The 8104-nt window shown below is 42.8% G+C and overlaps 1 long non-coding RNA gene across 1 annotated transcript; it reads left to right on the plus strand.

Moving 5' to 3' along the window:
- The first annotated feature begins 327 nt into the window (after positions 1-327).
- Positions 328-3545, plus strand: LOC131834770 (uncharacterized). Its single transcript, XR_009354937.1, has 2 exons — positions 328-565; positions 1161-3545. It is a non-coding gene; the product is annotated as an uncharacterized LOC131834770 (long non-coding RNA).
- The last annotated feature ends 4559 nt before the right edge of the window (positions 3546-8104 follow it).

Raw genomic sequence — 8104 nt, forward strand, 5'->3', positions numbered from 1 at the left:
AGTTTCATTTTACTCGTAGTAAAGCCCCATATCGAAGTTTTATTTCCTTGGTTAGTTGAAAATACTTCATTAATATTTTAAGTAATGCAGAGGAAGGACGACACTTGACTATTTTTAAGTATTTCTTTTAGAGGACAAAAGCAATGGCGACTCATCTAAATAAAGTTCTAAAATAAAGAAAAATAGGTAGTAGATCTTTTCTATGCTAATTGCGTTTAGAGATTTCTGCCAATTTAACAATCACAGCCCACGTCCTGGGCTATTTCCTTCCAGATTATGTTCCTGCGTAGATCTGGCGTGTGTTTTACATTCGAGCAATGGTATCGCTCTTCTTAAACTCAGTTGGGCAGTGAAGGAAGGAGGGAGAGGAGGAGCCATACGCCGTCCCCCAAAGGCTCGGCTGCCTCCACTGACAACTTGGGCACATTCATGGGCTCTCTGTACTCTTCCCCTGTTCCTGCAGATGAGTGCAGATGACGCTAAGCCCACACGCGCTGTCCTCTCTCAGAGGCTAGTGGGAGGAACTCTGGGCAGTGCGGAGACAAAGGCTGAGAACACCTTGAAGGTAAACACCGGAGAGTCCCAGGGGAGGTGTTTTATTTTTTTATTTTATTTTTCTTAAGATTTTACTTATTTATTGGACAGACAGAGATCACAAGTAGATAGGAAGGCAGGTGGAGAGAGAGGGGGAAGCAGGTTCCCTGCTGAGCAGAGAGCCCGATGCGGGGCTGGATCCCAGGACCCCGGGATCACGACCTGAGCTGAAGGCAGATGCTTCAACCCACTGAGCCACCCAGGCACCCCAAGGGGAGGTGTTTTAAACCGTCTACACCAGGCTTGCCTCCTCTCTGGGCCACCAAGGCTTTTCCTTGTTTCTGAGGCGGATGTGACACTTCGTTTTCCATGATAACAATGAGGGGAAGGAGAGCTGAAACCTGCAGCACAAGCAGATTGCTGAGAGGCAGCAAAGCATTCCTCTGACCGTGGCCACGGTCTCTTTAGCGGGGAGATGGAAAGGCTCCGGAGATGAGGGTGCGGGCTGCGGGATCCGGAGAGTCCCAAGGATGAGGGCAGCGATGGCGAGCAGGGGACTCTTTCTCTAGTTTGATTTCTTTGATTTTTCACTTTTTAAAGACTTTCTTTCTTTCTTTTCTCATCAGAGAGAGCGCATGAGCACAAGCAGGGGAGCAACAAAGGCAGAGGGAGAAGCAGGCTCCCCGCTAAGCAGCCAGCCTCAAATTCGGGACTCGATCTCAAGCCACCCAGGTGTCCCAAGTTTGATTTCTTTTCATAACAAGATCCAGCGAGGGCTCGCATAGCTCAGAAAAGGCTGCAACACGGATGGAGGTCAAGCCTGTGAGGAACGGCGGACCCTTAACAGAGTTGACTTGCAACCCGTCTGGTTGGAAGCTGATCACAGCAATCAAATTGTCACTGCAAATAAAGGCGTGAGTCTTAGCCTTTCTCCTTCTGGCCTTTCCAGCTAAGATTCCAAGTCGGAAAATCTCTTTTGTGACAACTGATTTAGGAAAGAGCAAAAGCGTGTAAAAGGGACACCGTGAACTTTTATAAAATGTATATACTTCTTTTGAATGTGTGTTAGATGGTGCTCTGTGTGTTACATGGTGTTACAGGGTTACATGCTGGATGGTTTTTTGGGTTTTTTGTGTGTGTTTCTTTTCTTTTAAAGATTTTATTTGTTTGTTAGAGAGAGAGAGGGAGAGAGAGCGAGCACAGGCAGGCAGAGAGGCAGGCAGAAGCAGAGGGAGAAGCAGGCTCCCTGCCGAGCAAGGAGCCGACATGGGACTTGATCCCAGGACGCTGGGATCATGACCCGAGCCAAAGGCAGCTGCTCAACCATTTTACCTAAAAAATGATCATTCATTTTTGTTTTGTTTTGTCTTGATTTGGGTGTTTGGTTTTTTTTTTTTTTAAATTCAATTAACCAGGCCACCTGGGTGGTTGAGTTGGTTAAGCATCTGCCTTCTGCTCAGGTCATGATCCCCCTGTCCTGGGTTAGAGCCCTGCATCAGGCTCCTTGGTCAGCGGGGCGTCTGCGTCTCCCTCTGCCTGCCACTCCCCTGCTTGTGCTCTCTCCATTCTTCTCTGACCAAAAAACAAACAAACAGACCAAAAAAAAAAAAAAAAAAAAACCTTGAAAAAAAATTTTTTCTAAATTCAATTAGCCAACATATAGTACATCATTAGCTTTTGTTGCAATGTTCAATGATTCTTAGTTGTGAGTAACAGCCAGTGCTCATCACATCACATGCCCTTCTTAATGCCCATCGCCCCACCCACCTTCCTTTCCACAACCCTCAGTTTGTTTCTCAGAGTCAAGGGTCTCATATAGTTCGTCTCCCTCTCTAATATTTCTTGCATTTCAGTTTTCCCTCCCTTATGTTCCACATATGAGTGAAACCATCTGATAATTCCCTTTCTCTAATTGACTTGCACAAAAATGATCATTCTTGAACTGAGGGATATTCTACAGGGTCTGTGCTCTTCATAATGCCCATGAAACCCTGACAGACTGTTCCAGGTCAAAAGAAGGTAGGGAGACTTGACATCAGAATGCCAATGATGTGTATTCCGAGTTTTTCTTTTGCTAGAAAAGACGGTCAGGGAACAATTGGTGACATATGAGTAGGGTCTGGGTATTAAACAGTAGTACTGCACCAATCTTAGCTTCCTGACTATGATAATCATAGATGATTCTATAAGATAATATCCTTATTTTGGAATATTTGGATAATTATTTGGATTAATACTTATCTTTGAAGTATTTAGAGTTAAAGATAGCAGCATGTCTGTAATTTACTCTCATACAATTCAGTAAAAAAGTAGATACAGAAAGAGAGAGAAAAGTGAAGCTAATGTAATCAAATGTTAATATTTGAGGGCTCTATCAGGAAAGCCTTTGTTCCATAAGTCGAAAATTAAGCCAAATAAAAAGTTTTTAATAATAAAAAATAGCTTTTAAAACCTTAAAAAATGTGTAAGATGGTATTGTTAACATTACATAAATATTGCAAGGCACCACTGTAAATACTTAGAATAGTTTTAATTATTAATAATACGTTTTGCTTTTCATGATACACATTAAAGTTCTAAGGGCAGAAAACAAATTAGCATATATAATAATTAATGATCTAACTGGGTGTGGTGCATAAACAATGAATTTTGAAACACTGAAAAGAAATAAAATAAAATGGAAAAAATGAAAAAAAATAATGATCTAACTGGTCTTATGCTATGAACATCAGCAATTGGTTCAGTCATCAGTAGCAGGAATTGTCCCCCAAGAGAACTGATGTACACATCTGGACCTCACATGGATGATAAAAACACATGACATAGAGGAGAATTTAAAGGAATATCATTTTATCACTGTACATTTGAATATCACTCTTTCTCCTCTACATGTTTTTGCCTATATTATTTCATTTTATACCTTGCCTTCATGTGCTATCTTAGACTTGCAGTTTTTAAGTACACGTTTCACAGCTAGATGAGATTGTGTGTGTGTGTGTGTGTGTGTGTGTGTGTGTATAAAAGGCTGGTTAAAAATAACTACAGATGAGATTTAAATTATATACATATACTCGAAGCTGGTTAAAAATAACTACAATCTGAGAAAGACCTCTTACTGACTGCGGCTAGCAATAGGCGAATTGTGTTATTCTAAAAGCGCCCAGAAATATACCTTAGTCTTCATCCATCACAATCCTCAGATCTGACACCTGTCTTGGGCAATCTGTCTGTGATAAATCAAAATATCTTTTAGCCATGACAAGAACAATGCCATCAGCCCAAGTGGAATCTTGTATTTGTAAGTATGTTAGTCCTAACCTATTACGATGAAGCTAATTAGAATTTTGTATCACAAGACTCTTTCTACGTAAATGACACCCTGAGATGAAGACATTTGGCATTTAAACATTGTCTTCCTTGCATTTACTAGCACCATTCCTTGGTGACCAGATTCTAAGAAACAGATGGAAAAAAAAAGAGGTTTTTTTTAGGTTGATGGAAAAGGAAAAAAAAAGAACAATGGATTTTAACTTTCAGTATCTGGAAGGGCAAGTGGGTCAAATGTAAGGATTTCTGAGACAAATTTGTCAATTATTTACATGTTCAATTCTACTGTACTTTATCTTTAAAATCTGAGGAAAATAAATGCAGTAATTTTTAACGATGGATGTAATTCAGACTCTGTGTGATGTCACTTGTCTGCCTAATACCTCCCTTTGCCCTCAAGTTCATTCCCTCTGCCCCCTGCTGTGGCCACAACCCCTTCAAAGACTTCTGCACTGGTGACTTCCTTTTCCAGGGATGGTTCATTCCCCCACAAGTGTTCATCCACAGGACTCCACCTCACCATTCCTTGCATCGTTGTTTTTTTTTTTTTTTTTTTTTAAAGTAATCTTTGCATTCAACGTGGGGCTCCAACTCATGACCTCAAGATGAAGAGTGGCCCTCTCTACCCACTGAGCCAACCAGGCGCCCTTGCATTCTTTGAGTCTTGCTTTTGTAACTTTCTCCATGAGCCTTCCATGGCCAATCTATCCCAAATTGCAAATCATACCCCACCCTTAACCCTTCTGCTTCCTGTTCCCCTTCCTTGCTTCAGTTTTTTGTTTAATATTTACAGTTTACTTGCTTATCTTGTTTATGGTCTGTTTCCTTTCCTGGAATGTAAGTTTTACGAGGCAGCTTTGTTCTTTGTTCTATCACCAATGCCTGGCACATAATTCATTTGTTGAATAAATGAGTGCAGGCTAAAGACCAAAGAAAGGTTCGTAGCAATGAATAATAGTAATAATAGCTATGAACAAATTTATGAACTATGCTCTGCCACAGCTATCAGTTATAAGTATTTTGTCTGCTGGTTTATCTATCTTTACTCTTTCGCTGATTTTAGTGTGGACAAATATAAGATTAAGTTCAATTTTCCTGTAGTGAACACCATAGCAGATGTGCAGCTCAATTTATATCCTGTAAAGAGGTGCTAGAAAGAATTGTACTTTAGCTAACAAGCTACTATATTTCTCAGTGAAAATGGGAACCAAACCTCCATTGATGAACTATGAATAGCCCCTTCCCCAGGTCAACGTTAATAGACGTGTATTTGAATTTACTCATTATATGAAAATGGATAAAAATGTGAAATGTATGTGGGAAGAGACAGTGCTGCCTTTCTGAATCCTAAGGACTAAATAGTGTCCCCTGAATTTCCCATGTTGAAGCCCTAGCCCTCAATGGGATGGTATTTGGAGGTGGGGGCTTTGGAGGTGATCAGATTTAGATGAGGCCAGGAGGGTGGAGTGTTCATGATGGGATTAGTGCCCTTCTGAGAAGCGACATCAGAGAGCTTGCTTCTTCTCTCTCCATCATGTGAGGACACAGGGATAGAGTAAACCAGGAACTGACCACACCCGCACCTTGATCTTGGACGAACTGGGAGAGAATGCATTTCTGTCGCTTAATCACCCAGTCTATGGTGTGTTGCTATGACATCCTGAGCGGACAAAGACACTGAATAAAATTAGAAACCACACCCTCCAAGATGAGAAATAAGAAGCAAACATCCCACATAGTGGGTGGGCTGCTGGGCTTCTTTCCTTTCTCTAGAATTACTCTCTTGTGATTACTATTATTGCTTTCACACTGGTCCCAGGGGTGTTCTACTTTAGAACTCAGACCCAAGGGAGATCCTGAGGCCATTCTCACCACAATGGTGAAAAAACTGGGCTAGGCTGTTTGGGCAAGTTGTACAAATGAGCAAGAGATAACCAAGCGTGACTCCACAAAATCTAGGTAGATCAGCTCAAGATCTGATTTGCAGTCTGGGCGTCATAATACCCACGCAGACCTAGCTCTTGGTGGACACCAAGCGTCATACCAACCACCAAGGGACACCTGCTCAGAAATCTCTTCCCGCTAAAGTCTGGACCTGAAGGAAGGGCAGGATCTCCTGCTGTGCCAATCAGGGAAACGCTCACAACCTCCACCTAATCATTGCTGTGCTTCTGGGCTCCAGGCCTGAAATGCGTGTTATGGAGGGAAAAGTAGGACTAGGATCTGAGGTCCAGATCCCTCATGGGCGAGACAGGACTTCCTCCCCTCCGCCCTGGGACACCATGGCTTCCTGTGCAGTTCTCCCAGGAACTCTGAACACAGGAGAGAGGAGAAAGCAGTTGCTGGAGTGTGCTGGTTACTTAAAGCCGTGGAATGACTGCCAGGGCAGAATTAGTCTTGTTTTCAAGTCATTTTCAAACAATCACAATCTCCGAGGGCACCGCCAGAACAAAATATTGAATAACTGAAAGAGGAGTAAGATTTGCATATCAAGTGATATAAACAATGCAAATGTCAGCAACAATAAATGAGCCGGGAGGAGACGGGGTAATTGAAGTTTAGTGAGAAGTTGCCTCTTGCCAAAGCACTCATAGTTTCCATTACGTTGTTTTCAGTATTGCTTGGTAGAAGTGTGTGGTGCCTCCAACAGATGTAGCTGATTTTCATGTACTTTGAGGATTTCTATAGTATTTTTTTAAAAAGATTTATTTATTTGGGGCGCCTGGTTGGCTCAGGTTGTTAGGTGTCTGCCTTCGGCTCAGGTCATGATCTCAGGGTCCTGGGAAAGAGCCCTGCGTCAGGCTCCCTGCTCAGCCAGGAGGTTACTTCTCCATCTCCCACTCCTCCTGCTTGTGCTCTCTCTCTCTCTCTGACAAATAAATAAAATCTTTTTTTTTTTTTAAGCTGGGGGGAGGGGCAGAGGGAAAGGAAGAGACAGAATCTCAAGCAGACACTCCACTGAGTGTGGAGCCCAACTTGGGACTCAATCTCTGACCCTGAGATGGTGGTCTGAGCTGAAATTAACCAACTGAACCACTCAGGCACCCCTCCTATAGCACTTCGAACAGTCATCACTTCTTCTCTGGAAAGTTGGTACACCCTGCTACACCACTGATCTTGGGAATGGCCTCCCCCACCAAGTTCTGAGTCACAGCCACACACACAATATACATCGTTTACAGCAAGGCATGCTGGAACAAGGGACGGACAGAGGGGAGGTGTCCTTACGGATCTGCTGGTTAGAACACCACCAGTTGGGCTAGCTTTGTGAGTTTGAGCCTTGGGCCATTGGGCCTGTTCTGTGTTTCATGGCTCCCAGCTGCATCCCCAACAGTCACAGACCTCCTTCAAGGTCAAAATGATGGTGAACCCTGTTGTGGGTGGATCAGCACCTGTGTAGCACCAGACTTGAGAAGTACAAGGGCACATGCCTAATTTTGGACCTTCCCCATCAAAGAAAGCAATCAAAATATTAAAAATATTTTTTATCAAAAATAGTAAATGAAAAGTTTCTATTGTTACACAAAATGAACCAAGTCAGAAGTGATTTCCCAGCTCTGAGCATCTCTCAACTAAATGCTCCCTGCCCGAGACATAAGCATTACCGCAAAATGTGACCTTGCAGGGCATACTGGCAGTGAGAAGAAAAGCAGACAGAGGAGGGAGTAGTATCCCAGAAGACAAGACAGCTGAGAGACATTAGTAGTTGGAACTTATCCACAAAGGTTGTTCTTTCTGTTTACAGTTTTCCTAATGTTCTTAACATTAGCTGTAGATTGGGAACGCCCCACCCCAAGCGTCTCGTACTCTCTTGATGTGTCTCCAGAAGTTCACGGTCAGTATCTGGTGATGTCACAAGGTTTACAGAGCATTGTCCGCACTGTACAAAAGTAAAACATCACCACTCACGGGAAATGCCTGTGAAAGTTACAGGTACTTCCTGGCTTTCTCGTCTTTTCTGAGTAGTCTGCCGTGAGCATGAACTACTCTCACCATGAAATAAAATCACATAAACTGCCCATTAACGAAGATGAAGCCATTTTCCATGTTCCAGAGTTTGCGAGACAGGGCGTTGCCTCTTCTCCATCTCTTTTTCTGCTCCTCAAACCAGCAGTTTGGGAAACAAGACACTCTTCTTTGAAGGGAGGCCAAGATCAGATTAAACCACTCCTGCTTTTACAAGTCTAATATGTCCAGTGAGAGCTCTCAGCTCGCACTCAACACATTCTAACCCACTTGTGCC

Source organism: Mustela lutreola, chromosome 6, assembly GCF_030435805.1.
Source record: "Mustela lutreola isolate mMusLut2 chromosome 6, mMusLut2.pri, whole genome shotgun sequence".
In the NCBI taxonomy this organism is placed as follows: domain Eukaryota; kingdom Metazoa; phylum Chordata; class Mammalia; order Carnivora; family Mustelidae; genus Mustela; species Mustela lutreola.